We start from the raw sequence: 24,945 nt of genomic DNA, 5'->3' as shown, positions 1-24,945 counted from the left end.
TTTAAAAATCTCTCTTCTGAGAATATGAGTTTAGCTGTAGGGGAAGTTCCACGTAGTGAAGACTCTAAGCCTACAGAACTTACAGTACTGAGGTCTTAGAGTCCAGGCATGTTAATTTAAAAATGCTTATTTAATATATTCTATATAATATGCATTAAAAATAACTGTGCTTAATTTTAAATATTTAGACCAGTGATATTGTTATATTTTTTAAAACATACAGTTTCTGTCTTCTCAGCTCTAAGTTTCCTCTGAAGGTACAACTTTGTTGCAAGTCAGAATAGACGACCTGAAAGTTGGATTGTCAAATAGATATAGATATAAAGCTAGCCTCTGTTGGCTGTTTAAGCAGTTGACTCTTGTTTTTTCTAGGACGTGCTTTTGCTAAATGTGGCTCAGCATGCCAGCCTGAATAACAGCTCTGCCTACTTTGAAGAGTCATTGTGAAGATTAAAAACTATTAGCTCTGGTAAATGGAAATGTGGATAGGGTACCAAATCTCCTTCACCTTAGTTTGGATCTTCCAAAGCAGAAACTGAAAAAAAGATTCAGATTAAATGACTTGATGGGGTGCTCTACACAAAATCCTGCCACAGAGACAAGGAGTCAAAACAAAAGAGGGCACACTGCTGATCAAGTAGATGGTCTCAGGGAAAGTCCAGTCCTGGCCTGATCAGCGGGGCCTTGGGAGCATAAATGGTACTGGAGAGTTACCACGATTAGAAGCACAGTGGTTTATGTTCCATTAGCTGCTGTGAAGCTGCAGGGCGCCTAGTGACTGTGATGATGGGAGGATAATCTCACAGGCTTGTCTGAGTGGGTTGGCTCTTGTCAGCTAAGATCCACTTTCATACACTGTTAACCTCTGCTCTGAATATAAAAATGCTAAACCTTAAGGCTGTGCCTCTGAAGACTCCATTCGGTATGAGGAATTCCTATTCAGCAGTTGGTTTGAAAGCATCTTTGCCTGTGTGTTAGAGTATTAAGCATGTAAGGGAAGCAAGTGAGCTTCAAGATTCCAGCGTGGTGCTTATGATACAGTAGGAGCTCTGTAGGTGGTAACTTTTTAAATCTTTCGTCCTTAAAACTACCTCTTATTTTAGAGAATTGTTGGGAAAATATTCTCTTTCCATATCATGTCTGAAGTGAATAAAATAGAAAAGAATGGGATCAAAGCACTGGCATGGATTATCTGGTTAATAAATACTGCTGTAGTATTCGCAGTCCTCTCTTTCCTTTCATTGACTTTGTCCTGGGATCATTCATGTGATATGAGGTTTTATTTTTCTAGAGTGTAGAAGAACTTATTTCATTCAGTCAGTTATCTGGATATTATTATCAACTTTAATCACCATAAATATTAAGGCTAAATTTGAGTGAATATTTTTGGAGAAAATAACCAAATTTTTTCAACAATATTTTATTTTACCCCTGATTCTTCTAAAGCATTTATCATAGGCATTATCACCCAATTTAGTACTTAGACATCCTTTTTTTTTCTACTTTTGGGGAAAAGCCTATGGGTAAGAATTTTCTTTTGTATCTCTCCAGTCTTCCTACGCTTCCTGGTTTACTCCTCATTTCTCTACCAAGAGCAAAAAAATTGCTCAGTCAATACTTAGTATCCTGATCAAGTACAACAGTGTGGAAACTAAGACATGAATCAACTAAAAATAATCCCTTAAAAAAGAAAGTAGGCGAGGAATTTCTTCTAGAATTTTGTGCCAGGAATTTACCAATACTACTAACATTTTAAATGTTCAGATTTTTCAGCTTATTAATTCTTCTTCTATAATGTGCCCTTTAATAAATGGAACCAAGCCAGTTGTCCAGCAAAAAGACATTAGTTACATAATGAATAATTCGCTACATTTAAAGATGATTAAATAAGATATCTACCTATATCTTTATATATGCATTCATACATATATATATATATATACACACACACATACATTACATTAAGGCTGAGATAAAATAAATTCATGAGTATAAGCATGTTAGTAGGCCCCCATACATCTTAAGTTGGTTTGACATTTTTATGCTTAGTTGGCACAGAGATCAAAGTTTGTTTTTCCCTGAAGGTATCAAGAAGTATAACAGCATTTAGTAAATAGCTTGGATCCCTCCAACACAAACAGTAAATTGAAAATGTTAATTTTGTCACATATCAAGTTACCATAGACAGCTGAATCTTTTTCCTAATAATGCTGATTTGTCTCTCTCTATAATGGTGTCATGCTAATCTGATCAAGTATAATAGTGTTTTATAATAGTGTTTATAATAGTTTTTTTTAGTTTTGTATTTTGTAAACAATTTTAATATCTATACACCAAGTACCCCACTTTCCCTTGTGAAAATTTATTTATTTGTTTATCCAGTGCCTTTGCAGTGGGCTATGTTCCTATTTTTTATTTAGAGATCCTCTTGCCAAGTTGCTAAATTACTCAAGCTGGATTCAAATTTGTGATCCTTTTGCCTCCCAGAATGTTGGAATTATAGGCACACACCATCATGCCTGGCTGTATGTTAGTCTTTGTAAAAGGTCATATCTCTCATTTATCTTTTCAATAATTTCATAACTTTATATGATTTAAAGTAAGATATTAGAGTTAAAGTTTCATTAGCTATTAATTAATTTGAGGAGGACTGATTATTTTATCAAGTATCTTTCTATTCAGTATCCCTTCGAAGTATCTTACAGGTTTTCTTTCTTGTTCCTGATTTGGAGGAATAACTTTTTTCTTCATTTTTGAAATTGTTGCTAATAAACATAAAGGAAAGCTACTGTTTAATTTTTCACTTAATTATCTCATTTTATGTTACCTAATATACACTTATTTGTTCTGATCATTTTGGTGGTCTTGCTTTATAGTTCAAACTGGCTCTGAACTCATGGCAGTCCTCACGCCTCAGCCTCCCCAGTGCTGAAATTATAGGAGTGTACCACCATATCTGGCTTGCTCTGATCTTTTTAAAATCAGAGGCTTATTGATTCTCCACAGCTTTGTAAGAAGAATTTTGTGGTTTCCTTTAATGCTGAGTTAAACACAGAAAAGATAGCAAATAAACAAACCTTCTTACAAACAAGTTCAAATTACTTTCATGCTCATTATTTTCATCCTTCCTAAAACACATTTTCTACATCTAAGGAGAAAAAGGAAAACTATACAAACACTTATGTGGTCAGGACTTCAGTTCCAGCTTTGTCCAGGGTGCACACCCTCCAAACTCCTGCACTGGAAATTCCTACAATCTGTAGAGGGTAAGAACAGTTACTGATACAAGAGGAGCTGTGGCCTTTTGAGGCCTCTTTGTATCCTATCAGGTGGCTAAGATCTGAGACAGGAAGACATTTCAATGTCACAGCATTGATTTGAGAAGTCAGAATAGGAACCTGAAGGCCAGCCTTCTCCACCCGTATTTTCAGTAATAATCAGGACTAGAATGACCTGATCTTATTGGTCCCACATTCCAAAAAATGTGTTCATAAACAGTAGTGTCAAAATAGTCCCCAAACAAGGAGACAAATAAATTTAGTCGGTGTGGCTGGTTCAATAATTTCATAGACTAATTTCAAAGGATGGCCTTTAATTTTATTTCTCACATATTTTCTATAAACTGAAAAAAAATAAACAGGAGGAAAGCAATGAAGAATTTTTAGCCCAAGGAATGACCTACTAGGTGAGATTCCTTCATGACGCTTCTCTTTCCCTAGCTCTGTGCTAAATTTCTTGACCCATTACCCATTCTGCTCATCCATCCACTCATGAATTTCAGTGGGCCATTGAGAATGGCCCTCATGAAACACCTCCGTCACCACTACCACCTCCACCACGTGGAGTCATTGCCAAGTATCTAAACTATCGAAGGAAACTGAAATATCTGTATATTTCTTTTTCTGTTTTAAAGACAAGGGAAAAAAAGATAAAATTTTCTGAAGCACTAATACAGACATTCCACCTCTGGGTGAAGTTCTTAGTATTTTGGTAACTGTTTCATCAGTCACGCCGCCTCGCATTCTCTAGCACCCATCTCTGCTGGATAGTGTGCATTGGTGCCTTCATCATTTACTTCTATAATAAAAGTTTTGGACTTTGACTCATCGTGGTTATGTAACACCTGTATTTTAAAACAATTTGAGCTTTTTTCTTCACGCTTGGGAGATGCTGATGGATGAATATCAAGTTCACTTCTTAAAGACCCTGTTATCCTTAAGGAGGTTCTTTAGTAACAGTTGGTGGGAATTCTGATACTTGAGGCTAATTGTATGATATTATACATTCACTCCAGATTGAGAACATGGTTTTCTTAATTATTGTAGATAATCAGTGTCACTTTAATATTTCAGTTATAAACATAATAAATCATAATTGCAAACTTTTTAAAAATTTTTAAGCATCAAGAAGACAAGGGTAGTAAGAGTCTGATTACCCAAACATAAACTTTTCACTGTTCTACCTTTACATTTGGGCTAAATAGCATCAATTAGAAAAATATAACAGGGGGCTGGGGATTTAGCTCAGCAGCATAAGCACCTGCCTTGCAAAAGCAGGCAGTCGTGAGTTCGATCCCCGGTGCCGATAAAAAAATGAAAAAGACAAAAAATAAAAAAAAGAAAAATATAATAGCAAAACAATTTTATCTCAATGTCATTTTATTTTACATTTTTATTATATACTATCAATACCAAGTTGGCATGTTTATTGATTAGTCAATCAATAAATATAATTACCTAAAAATTCTCCTTTGAATATATTTTTATTAATATAAAGTTCCTTGTTTATACTCTTCAGATTAGCTCTCTTAAAATTATAACTGCTTGCATCTGCTTTGATCCCTCACTTAGCTGAAGTCTTTAATGCAAGGATTTAAGGTGTACACAGCTGTAACATTATGAATGCTAAGTAGCAAAGGTAGATGTCAATAAACATCTATTAACCGTAATATGTAACTAAGACAAAATAATTCTATCTCACAAATCTTTCTGTAGAAAAAAATCTTGTTATACAAATTTCTAAGAAACGTTTTAGATTTTCAAACATTCCAAAGCTATTTAATAGAACTCAGGGGAACCTGCAAACATTGAAAACAGGCTGTACTTGTGCCTATCCGTGTGTGTGTGTGTGTGTGTGTGTGTGTGTGTGTGTGTGTGTGTGTGTGTTTTGTAGGCAGTAATTTCCACGTAACATTTCAAGGTGAAATGTGTAGGTTAGTTGGTTCATAACTTCTGTTTCAGTAGAGAAGAGCAAATACAGTTTTCCAAAAAATGTTCAGCTTAGAAAACATCACTCTGAAGCGTACAGAGGGCAAAAGTGACTTTAAAACCAGCCGGAAATGTCACTGACAAGCTGGACTTTCCCAGGTGGAAGGCCTCTGTGCTAAACAGAAACTGCAGAGGCTACACGTGAAAAGCATTTACATGTCAACAAACTGACTTTTCAAAATTTTTTATTTTAAAGAGGGTAAGATTAAACATAACAAAACAGATCATAAGGAAACAATTTTAAGAAACAAGGATTTCAAAGCAAGTCCACTGGAGATCTTCACTATCTGTCTTATTGTCTCTAGCTTTCTTCCAAATAGTTGTCCCCATCTTCACACACATTGAATACATACTGAACATTATAGAACTAATCAAGTCATTACAGGATGATGAAGGTTTTTTAGGTCTTCAAGACCTGACATTGGTAAAGTCAATAATGACTGCCATAATGTCTCTCATTATCTTCGAAGTAATTGTCCTTATCTTTATGTATGCTGAAATTGAACATAAGAGACTAGACTAATATCACTCTGAACAGAGAATAATAGTATTGCTAGATTTTATATCATAATGCTACAGAATTAGCACTGGGTATCTTAGTGTCTCTTCTTCTTCATTTATCTGTGGATGAAACTGACAATAATTGACACAGCATTCACTTCCTCCAAAAAGCTCTTCCCTGTCCACTTGTAAAGGGACTTAATTCGCTCATTATTGTGTTGCCTTCTTAGGCATATTAAAACAAATTAGGGCTAGGGGTGTGCCAAACATACGGGGTCTGCTCAGCATGCATAAGGTTCTGTTAAACACCTGACAGTAAAAAAAATTGAATAATTGTGACGTAGAATGCTAAACTAGGCTTGTGTTGACTTATGAACATTTTTAAAAAGCACACAGCATATTGGTTAATACCACCCTGACTATTGAAAATCACACACACATACACACACACACACACACACACACACACACACACACAAACAGGCATTCTCTCCATTCACAGCCTTTCCTATGAACATGGTACCTGATCCTCAGCTCTGTTTATCATGTGTTGCCTCCGGTTTTTGGTTCTCCACTACAAGGAAGTTTAATAAGTTGTCTCTCTGGATATTGTAGACAAACAGCATTTCCAATATTTTTAGCTCCTGGGAGCCCATTGCCTTGCTGCTTCCAAGAGTAAATGGAGGTTTCTCTGGCTGTGTAGGAATTAGATCCTGAAGAGGCCTCTGTAGTGTTAAGCAGATTAACAATACTATAGATAGATGATTCAAGGAAGATCGGCTCCTTGGAGAGAGATTAGATATTGCACATCATTGGTATCACAGTCAAGCTGAGACCAAGCTATCATACTAAAGAATGAAGTGTTATTTTAGGCTCCTCCCACTTTGTGACAATAAAACTCAGGGATGGATGATAAAAGGATTTGTTGACTCCCTCATCCCGAGCTTCAGGGGTCACCCTACATCCGGAGTTCTCATCACAGTATTTAAATAATTATTGTGTGTGAACGGCTTATAGTTTACAGAATACCGTAGTTTAGATACTGCTTGGTCTCCTTGATTACAGCCTTAATCTGTTTCAATATGATCTTGTCAAACTAGATTGTGAAGTGTACATAGGAGTGGTAATATTTCTTATCTGTTCAAAACCCTGCAATAGTTTCCCTATATCTCACTCAGATTAAAAATCCCATTTTTACAATGAAGTTGATTATTCTTTCTGTGATCTACTCTCCCTGTCCTAATGTTTCTTGTCTGTCTAAAGAGGGACCTAACATCCCACTGTTTCTTCAGGGTCACCAGAACCAGCGAAGTCTAATGATTGTAACATATGCTTTGATCCTCACAATGCATTCATTCTCCCCACTTCCCTATTCATCCCAGTCTATCAGTGCCCTGTCTTATTCCAGTCTAGCTATGCAAATCTTCGTCTTCCCACCCTAATTTTAGGACAAACCTCACTTGGATGTGAGCTATGTTGTCCCTTTCAATTTGCTAAAATTTCATTGAGAAACTGCATGTGTGCTCAGGAAGAATATTGGTGTGTGGTTTTCATTACTTATAATACCTTTGATTTTGGTGTCAGAGTAATGCTAGCCTTACAGATTGAGTTAAAAAGTATCCGTTCTTCTTTAATTTCCTAGAAGGGTTTGTGGAGAACGAATCTTAGCTCTTATTTAAATCTTTGGTGGCATTCACCAGTGAAAAAATTTGGGCCTAGAATTTTCTTTGTGGGATTATTTTCATTCCATTTCTTTCCAGATAAATTTTAAAAGAAAACTATATTTCCTCAGTAGGTACAGGGTTTTTTCCATAGCATTAGAAGGTTCTATGGAATATCATCCAAAGCAAGAACTTTGTATATTTTCATCAAGGTTGTTGAGCTTACTGGTATATATTTGTTCTTAACACTTCTTTATTTGCATTTTATTGGTAGAGTTTTTAGTATCACTACTCTCATTCGTGGTACAGATTGCTGTTTTTGTTTCTGCTTCTTTTTTTGTCTCTTTTTTGTGATAAAAGTATCAATTTTATTCATTTTCTCAGAAACAAGTTTTTTAAAAATTTATTGATTTTCTCTATCATTTTCTGTTTTCTGTTTCATTGTTTCCCACTTTGATCTTTCTCATTTTCTTTACTTTAGGTTTCATTTTTTTTCATTTTCTAGTTGGTTAAGGAAAAAAATCAGGTTATCGATTTCAAACTTTTCTTCTTTTTAATGAAAGTGTTCTAGTTCTTCAAATTTGGATATACTTTTCAAATTTTGGTATCTTGCATTTTCAGTTTCATTCCAGTCAAACTACTTCTTAATTACTCCTCTAATATTTGGTTTGTTTAAAAGTGTACTTAGCTAACATATAACTGGAAATTATTTGGGGATACTTTTGCTTTTATTTGTATTTAAATACAAATAATAGTAATTCCATTCACTTGCAATCCAAGAACATACTTTGGTGGTTTGAATCCACTTAAATTTTTTGAGAATTACTTTGTGGTCTAGAAGTGTCCTTGAGCATTATAAATCATGGACTTTCAACTTCCATAACAATCAAAGAATAAATTTCTGTTGTTTAGGCTTCCCAGACTTATTTTACAGTAGTAGCCCAGCAGAGTAATACAAATCGACGGAAAGGGTCTTTCAGGTGGCTGGGTAGGCAGGTAGATGTGCAATCTGAAGCTCAGAGAGATGTGGGGACAGGAGGTATAAAGCAAAGCCAGTAGCATAAAATGATATTTGCTATAGGGGGACACATATTCCTCAGTCTTTATGTTCCAGCAGGAGATATTGTTAGTGTTACAATCCTGAACTCTTAGTTTCTTTTGTCATTTGTCCCTGGGGAGGGAAACCAACATATTTGCTTTGTCACTTTAAGAGCAATTATAGTTTATATTTTGTGTATTCTGAGAAATCTGCCTTCATAGCATATGCAAATTCTGATTCTTCCTGTTGTGAATTTTTATCATCTAGTTTGTACTGGAAAAGGATTGTGGCTGTCCAAATATTTCTCCCTTTGAATGGGAAAGCACTAGCACTTTCCATTATAAATATTTTAAAAAATAAACAATAAGGATACTTTTTCTTCTCTTCTATCCCTACACTATAATTGATTTGGCACTTAAGAACTGAGTAGGTGAAGTCAGTTGTCCAGTAGCCAACACTAGAGAAAATATGGTCAAACAGAAACTTGGGGTATTCTACAATAAGAGACATAGAAGAAAACTAATCAAAAGATATTGAGAAATCGAAGTTAGAGGGAAATCAAGGGAGTGTGATGGCTGAAAACAAGTGAAGAAATTATTTTAAGAAGGAACCATTTTGTTGCAAAATACAGGAGAAAGGTGGCTTAAATGAAGGTATATAAAATTAAGGAGTGTTTAACTCTCTGGGAAAACAAAGGCTATGAGTTAGGAAAGTCCTAATTCCAATATGCTAATGCAATAGCATTAGCATTCCCTCCCTTACACACTCAATTACTTAGTTAAACATTTCTTTAAAGACCAGTGACATCATTCCAATTTTCCTGGAAGTGAAGGCCTCCTTGAGATATAAGATTTTTAGTTTTAAAGCAGAGAAAGTCTGGGACAAAGTAGAAGGAATTGGTCACTTTACCCTCAAGCAACACTCATTTACTACAAGCACACACATACATACAGGAGCACTCACAATCACATCTAGTCACTGTCTTGTACCTCTGAAACTTCTGACCCTGTTGATAATGTATATCATTTTTGGTGGTGAGGTGGAAATGAACTGGAAAGAAAAAAGAACAGAAAAAAGAAAAAGTGACTCATTCAACCATAAATTTGGAGACCAGCAACAAGCTTATACATTTGTTTAAGTTAAAGATGATGGTGTTCTCTTGTAAAGCAATGACAGTGAGACAGAGTGAAGCCTGCATTCCTTATAATGTTGGGGAATAAGGAAGACAGCGAGATTTCCAACTTGGCTAAATAAGTGGCAATCATTAATCAAAGTAGGAAATATGCAGATATGTGAGATAAGCTTTGATTTAAATGTGTAAATGCTGGGGTGCCTAGGGGTCACCCAGAGAATGTAGTGCAGTAAGTATGGTGACCCTTTTAAGGGCAAGACTTGAATTTGACTGGATTTACAGTCTGTCTGCATCTATTGTTAGCTCAGAGACTTTGAGCAGGATTAATCTATTACACCTCTGTCATGTCATGTATAAACTGTGCAGAATAATGGTTATCTGCCTGAACAGTTCCTGGTGCACAGTAAGTGATCGCTGTTCCTCATAGAATAGAGGTGGATATAGGGAAGGACCCTCGTTAAGTGTACTGAGCTGGAAATATGGCAACACGGACGCTGAGAAAAGAAAAACCACAAAGAACATATGAGCAAATAGGCAGGGTACCAAAGTGTGTGTGCCCCCATTTGCACATGTGAGCTATAGTAGCAATAATAGAGGTAGAAACAGTGGTATTAGAAGGGCAGTTAGACACATACCTCTTAAATTATGACTGTTAAGAAAATCGTATGTTTGTATCATGGTAATAATGTTTGTGTCACACTATCATGATAAGAGGTATTGCTTTTCGTGTGTTGTTATTGTTTGGATTTTTTTAATTTTAAAAACAAAAAAGAAATGATACAGCATTTCAAAAAATAGTAGGAAATTGAAACCAGTTAATATGTGGCATATTGTTATCTTAGAAGTAGTTGTTCAGGTTACAGGATTTAGGAATAAAAAATGATCAAACAATGAAAGCACATGCTTTTTTTAAATGAATTTAAGAGATTATATATATATATATATATGTATATACACATAAATATGTGTGTACCTATATACATATAATCTTTTCTCTTTTCTTCCTTTTCTCCTTTCCCCATCCCAGTTTTTCTTTCCTTTTGAGCACTTTCTTTCCCTTTCATTTTTACACTATTTCTTGTGCATTTTGGATTTTATTATTCTTTCAAGTGTCCCCCAAAGACCTCTGTGCTATTGACATGGTTCCCAGCTTGGCTTTAAGAACTTCTAATAATTGGAGCTTCTGCATGAGGTCTTTAGGATTTAGAAGGCATGATCTTCACGGGGATAGTGGAACTCAGCCCTTTCTTTTCTCTCTTTTCCATGTCCTTCTCATTCCTGAGGTGAGTGATCTGGCTCCTTTGTATATTCCTTCCATGGTGTGCTGCCTCACTGCAGGCTCGCAGAGCAGGGCTAACTGATTATGGACTACAGCCTCCAAAAGTGTGAGCCCGAGTGAACCTTCATTTTTAAATTGATTATCTCTGCTAATTGTTAGAGCAACAGAAAACTGACTCACATGTACCTCAGTTAGCATTTAGAGTTTTTATCTGTTAGTTATTTCTTCATAACAAACCTTATCACAACCTGTTTCTTTTTAATTATAATTTTTCTGCTCATGAATTGCTAGCTTGGACTGAGTGTGAAATTTGGTCTGCAGTGAGTGTGAAATTTTTCTCCTGGTCTTTGTAAGATCACTCATCTGGCTACAGCTACCTAGCAGCTCTCCTGAGGCTGAGTAGCCTCACTCCCATGTCTGAAAATTGATTCTTCCTGTAGGCTGAGTGGCTTGTTGCCTGGCCCAAGCTTCTTTATAGAAGTGGTATTCTTGTGGGAGCAAAAGCCTAAGAAAAGAAGTTGAAAAATCTTTCGCACTTGAGGTTTGAGGTCATGCGATGTCCCGCCTGCTGTGTTCTACTGGTGGAGGCAAGTCAGAGACCAGAGGAGATAAACTCTGCATCTTCCTGTGAGAAGTGGCAAAGTCGCATTGCAAAGAGGCACGTGCACTAGAGTCAACAGGATTGTACGCGTCTTTGTAAACTGTTGAACAATGGTCTGATAAGTTTATTTTTCTTATTTTATCATATGCCTAAATAGTAGGACTTCAGCTGGATAAAAATCTCCCTACTACCATTGATCCACAGAATAAGCCCTATGCATATCATGTTTCTGGTGTGGTAAAAGTAATGGGAGTGAGGGTATAGAATTTGTATTCTAATGTGATATTGTTTGTTGTCAAATATTGTTCTATGAGAACTTGAGCTGATGGTCATCTGGGCCAATTAGTCACAGAGATAGAACTATAACGTTAGATTTGGAATCTCTGAAATCAGGAGTGGAGATGTCAAAACAAAATTATCAAAGGCTTTCTAACTGAAAGAAACTGAAGTTGAAGCATGATTAGATCACAGAAACACAGAGCTGAAAACTAGAACAAAATGGGACAGTAGCTGTGGTAGTCACAGTTGAGCTCTACTTACAAGTTGGATGCACTCTGCTGGCTTTAAAGGATCAAAAGGAAGGTACTTACCATGGTAGTTGACAGGGGAACTTGGTGTCCAAGGGTGGTGCAAGACTTGATGGTGCTCCTTTCTGCACTCTGAATGCTACTGAAGCCACCAAATGTGACTCTGCTCCTTTCTTTCCACCACAGTCAGTAATTAACTAGAAAGTGACAGAAATTTATAATTTCAGTAAGGAGGTGATGTTGTGTTTAGGATGTTTTTTTCTGGTTACTATCATGATGACTACTCACATTTGTCTTCAAATCCTGTAACAACCCATTGAAACAGAGGCATTGCAGAAGATTCCATCCAAAGATCCAAAAGTCATGTTTTCCTTGTGTAGATGTTAAAACTGTTTCTGTGGGTCACAAATCCAGAGCCTTTGGGAAAATGATTTCTTAGTTTTCTTAAGGGCCACACTTTACTTGACCCTAAATCTTATCATAGTTTCTAGCTAAACCCTCTAATTTATGTCTGTTATCATTTTAGAATTTGAATACAATTAAAAATACATTAAATGCTACATTGGACCAAAGCTCTAGTGTCAGAGCTTTGCCCGAGAGCAAACATTAGCTGAGCAACTGTGGTAAAGATAATGAACCTCCTTCTGCCTCAGTTTCTTTAAGTTTAAATTGGGAAGAAGAGTAGCATCTATCTCACGTAACAGTTTTAATGATAAATCAGCTAATAAGTGTAAAGCTCTTGAAACAATGCTAAATATATGGCCAACACTGAAAAAAATTTGGGTATCACAATTGTCTTATTGTCTTTTAGTTTTATATGCTACATAAGACATATTGGAAAAATTACAGACAAATATGCTCCAATATTTCTATATTATAAAACGCTTGCAAGTATACTGGGAAAAACTAAGGAGATACACATGCACACACACACACACGTACATGTACATCTACATATATATATATATATATATATATATATATATATATGCCAAGTTTGAGAGGAACAGATACTTGCACTATCAGCTGTGTTGATCGCTGAGGCTGATCAATGTGAGAAAACATGATCAGTAAGGGGATATGTGTTGTTTAGAAGGATGGTCTCAGGAAGGGCTTTGTAGAAATTGTTTTAGTGGTAATTGTCTAGTATTGGCAATTACATTAATTACTCCTCCTTCCCATGACTGAACGTGTACCGTGGGGAATACCATGCTATTTTCTATTATTCAAATCTGATTCTTTTGAAGCATTCTTTCACCTTGCTTTCTTGGGGGTGTGGGCAAAAACTGCAGTTACTTCTCACTTTTACATAACGCCAGTTTACTCATCTTGGGTTCTGTTTTTGCTGTCTTCAGGAGGTGAGTTTTCCACAACACTATCAACTTCTTTTTAAGGAAATAGAGAGCTGATACAAAGAAAGCAAGGTTAGCTCTTCATGGTGTGGAGTAAGGCATTTCTTAAGCTGTAAACATCGCTTATTCCATCCACCCTGCCCAGATTTCATTCTCCAATAAGAAATATATACATAACTACACCCTTACATTTCTCTGCATGTCTATCTGAAATTTTTACATGGAAGTTTTACTAATAATTCTAAATTCTTAGATTCATCTCTTGCTGAGGTCAGAAAGATTTATTTCTCCTTTTACTCCAGTGACAAATAATTTTTGGCCTTTTTTCCTCAAGATTTTAGCATATTGAAATGTCCTAATGTATATTTTAACATATTGACATTTGAGAAAATCAAATGATCTCTGGCAAAATTGATCTCCCTTGAGATTAAAGAGCAGAATACAAACTCTTCATTGTTATTTTGTGCCGTGCTCTGTTCTGGAGGTTGATGGTTCCAGAAACAGTGTTGAAGAGATCAAACTCTACCTCCATATAAAGGCCTAAAAGGCCTTGGATCTTTTTATAAAATTTGTGGCAGAGAAGGATTACCTTGAATGTAGTCTTCCTAGTACCTGCTTGCTGGTGTCTGGACTGGTAGAAAGGCTACGTAGTTAAGAACGACTCAAACCATGTCACTATCTCTATCTTCCTTACCTCACCAAGGAGTTGAAGGAGGGTTTTGTAAAGCTGTGGGAGTATTTCTTCCTCCCCAACTGCCTTCACCCTCCCTCTGTTCCTCAGAAAGAGAAGGGCCCCACATTGCTCAGGAAGAACAAAGCAGAGGTGAAAGGCAGATAAGAAAGGTGTTATATTTGGCATGACTAGCTTAGGCTTAAGGTTGGGCCCAATTAGCCATTTAGGCAATTTTTAAAATATATTGGTTTGGGTATTACTTGCTGTATCTTCATCCCCTATCTAACTTCATTTATGCAAGAGATGTAGATTGTGAGATGAGCTCGCTGAGAGTACTATGCTTTTAAATTTAGTTATATTAGATTAAATCCAACAGATTTATTCTAGTCTCATTATGATATCAATGTCAAGTCCATAATTATAAACTTACAAAACAAGGCCATCAGGAGACAATCCAATAAACAGGTAACTATAACACAACGTGTTTTGCAGTGGAAGCATCCATGGAGAACTCTGAGTCCACTTAAGCAAGAGAAATGGCCCAGATGATTGGTGGGAGCTAGTGGTAGGTAGGGAAATCATTGGAGGAAAGCTACCTCTGGAAAGAAAATAGGAAACCACTACATGAATGCGGAGGAGATAAATATATCAAGCAAAAGGCAGTGCAAGTGTTAAAGCTTAGAGATGAGAAAACATCTAGTTTATTGAACCAACTGATTTATAAAAGAAGTTGCAAGTGTTCCAAATGTTTTGTAAGATTAATATCTATTGTTATTGTCATCTTACAAATAAGCATACTCATGCCCAATGATATAACCAATAATTGACTAGATTTAATTAAGGTAATCTACCTACAGAAATATATATACAGTGACCATTAAATTACATTTATATATATGATATATATATATATATACACTTATGTAAAACTTTCCTAGATTGTTGTTTTCAGCCATGATTAACCATCAGAACTTCCTGGGAGATTTCTAAAACTATGAAGATGCTGGTCCTTTCTCTACTTAGTGATTTAGTTTGTCTTTTTGGTAAATGGCTCTATTATCCAGTTCATTGCTCACACCTGAATTTTAGGAGTCACTACACCTGGCACTTTTTCTTTGCTTTCTATGTCCAAGTCATCTCCAGATTCTCCCAGTTCTCTGTAGAGGATCTTCCCACCTTTTCTCACCTAACTTCTAGCAGCCAGATTCAAACACCACATACTAAATAATGTCTTGATTTCCTTCCTACCCACTTCAAATTCATGACCCAAAATAGAGCCACAAGCATGGTATAATCCTGTGGTCCAGTGTTCTCCAGTGGTCCTTGGAATAAAATATAAAACTTCTCCATAGTTATAAGGGCTTTGCCTAGCTAGCTCAGTCTTTTCTTCTGGTTCATTTCATACCATCCTTCAAAACTGCCACTTGTCTAGCCAAATGGATATTCTTTCATTTCTTCCAGTATGACAAGCTATTTTCTACCTTAGAGTCTTCCCATTTTCTCTTTCTTTTCTTTCTTTCTTTCTTTCTTTCTTTCTTTCTTTCTCTCTCTCTCTCTCTCTCTCTCTCTCTCTCTCTCTCTCTCTTTCTTTCTTTCTTTCTTTCTTCCTTCCTTCCTTCCCTTTTCTTTCAGTACGGGGTCCTTGAACCAAGAATCTGCACTAAACTCTTTACATCCTCTTTTAACCTTTCAGACAGTGTCTCAGTAAATAGAAGAGGCTGAGCTCAAACCTTGATCCTCCTGCCTCAACTTCCCAGAGTTCTGGGACTATTGACATATACCATGTCTCATGACTAAGAAAAACAGTCTAGGAATGTTGCCATTCCATTGTTAGAAATGACCCTTTCTATATAAAACTCTTCCTGAGGTCTCAGACCTTCCCTGGCTCCCTTATCTGTCATTCCCTTGTAGGGGATTCTGTTCTTTTCTTTCACAGTACAATTTGTTGCTAAGCACATCTGTGCTTGCTGATTGATATCAATGTCTCTAGCACAAGCTTAAGAGTTCCACAACAGTAGAGCCTATATATATATTCATCATCGTGTACCTTTTGCTGACCTGTATATGTCCCACAGCAGAGGTCCACCACAGTCTTAATAAGTGATAGATGGAATAAAAAACTGTGTGAGATCAGAAAAGAGGGACAGGATTCAGCAAGGAGCTTGCTGATGACGTATGCTTGGCTGCTTTTCATTGAAAGGTAGGGAGGATATGAAATACAGTGAGTTCTTAAGATGAGTAAGAAAGCAAAAAGATAAATCAAGTTAATGTTATATGCAGAAAATAGTAAGACTACATGCCAGAATCTAATCTTGGCATTTGGCATGCATTGGTTAATCACTTCAGCAACCTTATGATTAAAGGTTATTTCCATGTTTTGGATGTGAAACAGTGTCTCACAGAAGTTAAACAATATCTCCAAGTGTGGTAGCCATCTCTCCGTCACCTTGAGAAAGTTCCTGAGGTAATGAGTTTAAAAGACAGAAAGGCTTATTTTGGCTCACAGTTTGGAAGTTTTAGTCCATGTTGAATTGGTCTGTTGGTTAGGGGCCATGGTGAGGTATTACATTATGGTGGGAGCACTTGGAAGAAGAAGGCCTTAACCCTTGGTGAAGTAAAAGAGAACTAGGAAAGGGCTATGGTTTCAACATCCTGTGCAAGGTCACACTCCCAGTGACTTAATTGTCATTGATTGGCCCCCATCTCCCAAATGACCCAACACTTCTCAATAGCACTACTGCCTGGTGATCAAGACTTCAATACATGGGCCTTAGGAAAGCAATCAAACCATAGCACCAGTGTCACATATGTGGAACATGGAAAAACCAGGATCAAGTCTGATTTTTCAAAAAAAATTTTTTATTTTAAAGAGATTAAGACAAAAGAGGACATAACAAAGCAGATCAGGTCAGAACAATGCAAGTAACACAGTATTTTACCACAAGGCAACCCATAATTAACAGTAACTACCATAGGGTCTCTTTCTTTGAAATAATTGAGCATAGCTTCATGTACGATAGTATCAAGCATAACAAAAAAGTATAAAACCATTCAAGAGAATCAAAGCATTACAGGGCTTTCAGATCCAAATAGCAGAGAATGAAGATTGGCTACTATATTATCTCATTTTCTATAAAAAAATTTGTTTATACTATCACACATAATAATATCCATTAAGATATAACAGGATAGAACCAAAGGCAACAGAAAAACAAAAGCAGAGTAGGACTTCAGAGTGAGATGATGCTAAATCAGCTCTGGCTATTCTAATCTCTTCTTTTCTTTAAATCAAGTCTGTATTTGGATTCCATACTCTGAACCATTGAGCTAATAGTGTGAGTATATATAGGAATCATAGTGATAGGTGGTTTATGAAAACCATTCTAACCAAAGGGTTATAGTTAGTTAGACCTGACTGAGAGTCCAGGACTTTTTGTTTTAGTATTTTGAATGACTTTTTGCTTATGGTTCGAGTTCCACTATGTAGAACATCACTTCTTAGCATGCATCAATAGGAAAATAGGTCTTGGGTCATGCACAAGCCTTGAGGCTTGTCAAACTCTCTATTGTCTATACAGTTGACAAGTGTTTTCTCATACGTATATGATGAAGACATAACAGAGTGCCAATCTAAGAAGGTGCACGAAGTGTTAACTTGTCCTTTCTCAACTTGGTCTCATCTTTCAAGGAACTTGTGATGCGTTAAAAAGAGAAAGATGAGTGGTAATTTGAAGTTGAATCAGTTTCTAAGAAAACTGTATTATTTTTTCCTTATCTTCATTTTGCAGATAAGGAACTGAGGTACAGAGCAATTAAATAACTTGGCCTAAGGTCATAGCAAGTAAGCAGCAGCCCCAGGCTACGCTGATGGAGAAATTAGTTTTGGAAACCAATCTGCAGTAAATGTTGTCTAACTGAACCATGGACACAGGGAAAATCATGATGCTTTGTTTATTTGGAAATCACATACACAAGTTGCAGAAGCTCTAAAGCTTTAAAAGTGTCATGTGTTAACAGAAGGAAGGCAAAGCATCGCCTGAAAGGATGGGATAATTGTTCCTGGAGTCTTACTTCATCTTGGGTAGAACGAATAACAAGAGATCTGGGTCATGTCTCAGGTCCTTCCCTTCCAGACTTACATAAATTTTATCCTTCAGCAGTGGCTTGTTTTCAGGTCTTTTCTGTCCCTTTATTATGCAGAAGCATGCAATCCTACGTCCCCTTCTCTCTCTGACTCCACTTTTAGAATGTCAGCCCCTAACCCAACTCTAAGGTGAAGTCCCTGCTCAGGTTGTCAGCTAAGTGATGTCGTCTAGTTTGTCTTATATAAGGCTTTAGTAAAGGTCTAGTTTTCATTTGCTGTTTTGGTCCCTTTGTTTCACGTTGGTACTTTTGCTTTCTTACAGATTCATTTCATTTGTTCTGACATGTTTCATGGTTTATTTTTACACCTGGGTTTCTAATTGCCCTTTATCTCAAAATTTGCTTGTATAGCAAATTAGAAAAATGCGTACTCCTACTGCTCTTTGTTTTTTCTTTTTTGGGTGTCAGGAGTTGGACTCAGGACTTCACAGTGGCCAGGCAGGCACTGTACAGCTGAGTGGTATCCTTAGCCCTTCTACTGCTCTTTTTACCGTGAAGCATAATCAGTCCATTCATCTATAAATAGTCTCCTGTTACTATTTTGCAGATTTGCATTAGATTAACTTGTTAGGATTCTCCAGAGAATCTGTCTGTCTGTGTACATCTGTATGTGCATGTATAAAGATATTTAATAAATTGGCTTACGTGATTGCAAAGGATTGATGAGTCAAAAATCTAATGTGGAAGGTTGAGGAGATGCAGGATAAGTTGCAGTTCAAGTCCACAGACAGTCTTGCAGGCCTGGGAAAGATTGATCTAGGTGAAGTCTGAAGGCAGTCTGATTGCTGGGGGAAGGAGGCCTTTTGTTCTGTTCAGGGCTTCCGTTGTTTTGATGAGGCCCACCCACGTTGTGGGAGCAATCTGTTTTATTCAGTCAAAGACTATATGTTTGTGATACAAATATCACCCAAAAACACCATCACAGAAATATCTGGAGTAATGTTTGACTAACCAACTAGCTAGCAGTGAGGTATGGGCAAAGAGAGCTATAACATTAACTATAACAGTGGTTTTCAAATTGAACTGTGCAGAACACTGTCATGGAAGGTATTCATGGGTTGGAGAAAAGAAAAGAAAAGAAAAGAAAAGAAAAGAAAAGAAAAGAAAAGAAAAGAAAAGAAAAGAAAAGAAAAGAAAAGAAAAGAAAAGAAGAAACTAAGGTAAGCACAGGAGAAGAATTTAAAGATTTAAATATACTTATGGCATCACCTATTACTCTCACCTATCCATACATCACCTATTGCACATTCATCTGCTTGACTCCAAGAATTCCTGAGCTCAAGAAAGCTATTTATTGGGCTTTTAGGAATTCCTGTGGGTGGAAGAGGAAGTGGCCCTTGCTGTGCATGCCCCATTCAATGCCCCTAACGCTGCCTACACCTGGGGAATAGGCGAGCTGCCATTGTTTCCTTATAAATCCCAAATCCTAAAAACCTGGCTCTCAGATCTGAATTACATGGAAATGTTTGCTTAAGTGCTAAGTAGTTTTTAAAAAATGGAGCAATGTTACCACATCCCACTGTCCCCAGGCTTTGACGGGCGATACAGTAAAAGCAGCAGTGTCACGGTGCAGTCCAGATGTCCCCAGCTTAGCGCTGCCATTCTAGTTCTGTCAGTTTCATCCCTTGAGAGTTTCTTTCCATTGTGTCTCTGTTGCTCTGTTTCATGCCATTCAAGCTCCCTGTTTTTGCCAGCTCATATTTCCCTTCTATCCTCAGTGGAGCTCTCTAACAAAACCAAACTGACTGATGTCAGAGAAAAAGCAAGGTCTCGTTGCTTTTGTGTGACACGTGCTGTTTTCCTTTTGTACTTAACAGAAGAGGTCTTTTTGTCCTCTAAGCATCATTAGTTGTCTTTTTTTAATTAAAGCACCCATAGGCTGGGACTGTGTTATCCACCAGAAGTGGTGTTAGCAAGTATGGTGAGTGGAACAGAAATGTATGCTTGTTGAACTGAACTGCGTTTGTCGAATTTAAACCAACTGGAGAAATCTATGCTCTCCAGCCTGTCACACCACTGGGACAGGCTATGTCCATTCTTTGACATGACTTGCCCTGGGGTGTGCTCAGGAGAAGGAAGCTGCCTGTGCAAGCTGCTTTGTATCCATTTTAGGGAGGGGAAACGGAGGCAGTGTCCCTGTGGTTGGGGAGAGCTGCTTCCCATTTTTAACAGCTACCGCTCTATTGAGGCTAACACGTTCCTACATACTTACTTCCTTATCGACGGCTCTTGTATACTGAACTCATACAAATTACCCCTAGATGCAGGTGAGGGAAGGGAGAGCCTCTCATAGGACAAAGCATGAGGTGTGGACATTTGCACATTCATCTCTCCAGAACGGACAAGTAATTGCTACCGGCTTTCCAACTTACTTAACAATTAGCTCCTTAAAATGGCTCACACACTTGGTATGAAGACTGGTATGAACCAATTAGAAAGAAAGAAAAAGCAACCTATAAACCACAATTTGGTGGCTAGAGCTAAAGGAGGTAGAAAACAAGTATCAGAGTAGATGTGTTGCATTTCCATGCTACATTACTAAAAACAGGAGACAGGCTTTTCTTTGATGACGATAAATTTAACATCCCCACATAAAGGAACACTAAACCGTTCCAAACTCAAAGCAGACCACTTGTTCTAACAGTCTAGATTACCAAACAGAAGATTTGAAGGCAATACTGTTGTTTAAGAATCCGCATATTTGCTTTAATCGTTCTCTATGAGAAATGCTTCCTGTCTCTTAGAATGAGGAAGCATCATCCTAAAAGCAAGGGTGATTCTTAACTCGCATAAGCTGGGCTGCCCCTGTGAGGCCCCAGGAGTGTCAATTTTGGTCCTTCCTGATGCAGTCACTTTGCCTCCATGGCACGAGTAGTGGTGAGAATTGCACTATGGGCCTCTGTTCTCTTGACGACAGCACCCCTAGGCTCTTTCTGCTTTACAGGTTATTATAAAGCAAAATTAAGAGTTCAACATTATTGCTAATAAACATGAGGATGACAGAGTTTGGATTAGCTAGACCACCATTTCATGTCCATGCCTTGATCCTCCTTGAAATGCATGCTGTTTAAAACATGATATGTATGAAAAGTAGCTTCTGCATTTTTAGGTTATTTGGAAGGAAGTACAGTATATGCATGGTAGTAAGAAATAGAAACATTAGTTTCTAAGACAGACCACAAAAGAAGGATTGCATTTACAGTGGTTGTTTAAAAACTAAATTCTTAGTAATCAATTGTTGAATAATTGAACCACAACCCACAGTTTGATTAAACTAGGTCAAATGTAAGATTATGGTTCCTGGCTTTTTGTAAAGGGAGCTGGTGTGGCAAAGGATCACCGCAGAAATGTTGCTAAACGGAGCACATTAAAACTGTCGTATTTATTTTACACGTGTTTTTGGTCACGGCAGTTTCCTGTTGTTACTGTACTTTAGGAAGCAGGTAAAGCAACTGAGTCATTGTCACCTGAAACCTTCCAATGGTTGGAGAGTTCTGCTTATTTAACATTTCTTTGTCTCAGTTTCCTAGTCTAAACAAGTTATCTCACAGGGATGTTATAAAGATTAAATATGATAATATTTGACAGAAACCAAGCACACACAGTAAAGAATTCGGTAAATGGTCACTGTTACTTTTTCCTTAGAATATTACTACCATTCCCATTTCACAAAGGCAGAAAAGGGAGCTAAAATTTTTAAATGATTTCCAAAGGGTCCTGAAGTAATAAGCAAAATAAGCTCATGAGGCCTTGCACATGGTGAGTATCCCAGTGCCCATTTTATATGTGGTCTGGCCAAAGCAAGAACATAAAAGGAGGGGCTTTACAGATGTGAGAACACTGACTGCCTTTTGTGAATTAAGTCTGGGGAACCAGGCTCTGATTGGGTTATCGGGTCAGCAAGAGTTTATCACACGGGAACAAGACCTAAGTGTTAAATCTGAATGGAATGAGGAAAGTCAGGTGGACAGAATATATTTTGGGTGGTTGCTGAGAGGGATAGCACAAAACTGATGTGAGTATAGCATGGGGAAGTGGGTGAGTAGGGAAAGAGGAGTCTGTAATTGATAGCAGCATTAAGCTCATGTGTAATAGTATTATTTGATGTCAATGAATGAGTCCCAATTCAGAAATATTCTTAGAGTTCCTTTGCCACTGTGGGACACATTTGTAAGGGAAAAAGTTAAAAATATTTTGAGTCTCCCTGAGTAGAAATACATGATAATAAGAGATTACCAATCATATCAAGTTGAGGGTTATATTACTAACATTTTAAATTTCTGAATATTTGAAGATTGTTTTCATTTTATTTCTTCAAATACCCAAACATTTGAAGGTTTACATACTTAGCTAAGATTACAGCACAGGCTAAGAAATCACTCAACTACTGAACACAGCCTGTGTATTTTACAAAAAAGTAAGTTTATTTAACTCACATTTCTTGAAGGTTAAAGAGCATGGTGCCAGGATCTGCTTGGCTTACAGAAAATGGCATCACACTGGTAGGAGCACATGTAGAAGAGATCACTTCCTGAGATAGAAAGTAGGAAATATTCAGGGGAGGTGCCAGCCTGGCTTAAAATACCCTATTGTCTTGGAACTTTCCTGGGGAGAAAAACCCAGGGTGCAACCTGCATGGCCCAGTGCCTTTTACAGACCTCAGGTTGTGTAGGTCCTATGCACTCAGCATCACCATGATCAGAACCAAGCTCCTGGCAATAAAACTTAGAGAAACACACTCAACTCATAGCAGGTAAAATTAAGAAATGATTAGGTTCTACCAGATAATTTTAGTTTGAAATTGGTATTGTATTACATAATTTCATCAGTTTAATTTTTTCTGACTAAAGTTGGTTATTAAAACTCAATTCAGTGATAAGATTGAGTTCTTCATAAATGCTTTGAGAGTTTAGGATAGGACGGTCTTTTTGTTCATTAGGAGGTTACCTGAAGAAAACATCTGATTTATCTAGGTCTGCTGATAAAGAACAGAGAAGTCTGTGTAAGGAGTTCTGATGTTTATGCTTTCTGTGTGCCAGTTGCCCTTCTAGATTCATTCATCTTAAGAATAAGCTTATAAGTTAAGCCCTATGTCTACTGTCACTTCATAATGTGAAAATTGAGGCAGGAAGCCCACAGGAAAATGTCCAGGGTCACACAGAAAACTGGTGGTGCTTGTACATGAATCGGTTTTAGAGTCTGTGCCTTTAACCCTCACACAGAGTGACTATTTTTATACATAAGTATTTCATGTGACTTTACTTCTCATTCTAAGGGCACATTAGTTTTCTGCTGCCTCACAACAAGTTACCATAAATTTAAGGGATCAAAACAATATACTCTTACTATCTCACAATTTGTGGTCAGGGGCCCAGGCTGAGCCTGGCTGTGTCTTTTGCTCGGGGTCCCACAAATATGCAACCAAAGTCTCAGCCAGGGTTGAGATCTTGCCTGAGTTTCATAATCCACTTCTATGCTCGCATAGTTGGTAGAAGAAATCATTTCCTTGTTTGTGTAGGACTAATGGCAGCTTGCTTCAGTGAAAGCAGGAGAATCTCTTTTTGATATAAGTGAATCCTAAAACTCTCTTTTAAAAATGTTTCCAGATGACTAACCCCATTTGATGATTTTTAAACTAATTTTTTGACTTATGTCTGTAACATTTTTTCATTCGTTGATACAATGTAACCTAATTTTGGATGTAACATCAGGGCCAGAGACTATGGGGCCAGACAACAACAGTGTGGGCAGATCTGATGCCCTCTTCTATGAATGAGACGATGGGTAAATACTATCAGGCTTACACAACTGATGATATTTCCATTTGGACTTGACTCATTGATCTCAGTTCATGAAAGTATAAAGGATTTGTTAAAAGAAGTTTTACATATGAATTTTTTAAAGCTTTCCCCAGGACCCTTTTACCCTAAAGAAAGACTGATGGTGCAAACAAATGAAGATTTTGAAGATATTTTTGATACATTCACTCTGTCAATTCATTTCCCGTGGCATTTCTTAAAACTATATAATCATTTTTGTCATATAATTAATCTTCTGTGGGGTAAAAGGCAAGGTACATTGTATAAAAAAGATGAAGATCTCTCAGATACTCAGGAAACATGCCATGCTATCATTTCCTGCTTCTGACTGTCTTCTCATGCTTCTATACCCTCTACATTATACATTATAGACAAACCTTATTACCAAACTTACCTGCTGCAAATTCCCTAGGTCTTTAAATATCAACTCAGATGTCATTTCTTCTGTGAAAATTTTCTCAGCTTTTAAGCTAAATGATAGAGGTGAGGCTGCAGAAAAGGGATTTTGGTTTTAGGCTCAACTATAGGGAAGTACTGGGGGGAGGAGCGTATTGATTTGAACCTCTTCTGAAGAACTCTTCACTATTCTGTATTTACTTATGTGTAATCAATCGTCAGCTTTCCAGTCTTTTGCTAAAGCGTCTGATACAGTTTAAAGAGAGACGTATTCATTTTGGCTCACAATTTCAGATGTTTTTGTTCATGAGCGGTTGGCAGAAAGGCAGGAACAACAAGGCAGAAGGGCATAGGTAGAGCAAAACAGCTCTCTTCATGGTGATCAGAAAGCACAGAGCAGGTGAACATTCCCTAACAAGACAGAGCAAATATATAGACAGATATATTACCCAAGATTATGCCTCCGTGACCAATGTAGAGACACCCAGGTGTATGCTTAATAATTTCCTAAGTGACTCCCAAGCCAATCAGTTTGACAATCCAGCTTGACTGTTA

General features: G+C 37.1%; 1 long non-coding RNA gene across 1 annotated transcript in view; it reads right to left on the bottom strand.

Annotated features, from left to right (window-relative positions):
* The window catches only part of LOC134477354 (uncharacterized), a 123,783-nt gene that overhangs the window by 52,093 nt on the left and 46,745 nt on the right, over positions 1-24,945 (bottom strand). Inside the window, exon 3 of the long non-coding RNA XR_010049356.1 lies at positions 12,071-12,204. This is a non-coding gene — a long non-coding RNA (uncharacterized LOC134477354). The remainder of the gene's footprint in view (positions 1-12,070; positions 12,205-24,945) is intronic.

Source organism: Cavia porcellus, unplaced genomic scaffold, assembly GCF_034190915.1.
Source record: "Cavia porcellus strain 051 isolate PalLab524CR breed Dunkin Hartley unplaced genomic scaffold, mCavPor4.1 scaffold_8, whole genome shotgun sequence".
Classification (NCBI taxonomy): domain Eukaryota; kingdom Metazoa; phylum Chordata; class Mammalia; order Rodentia; family Caviidae; genus Cavia; species Cavia porcellus.
The sequence above is the reverse complement of the archived record's forward strand: the minus strand, read 5'-3'. Positions and strand labels throughout refer to the sequence as shown.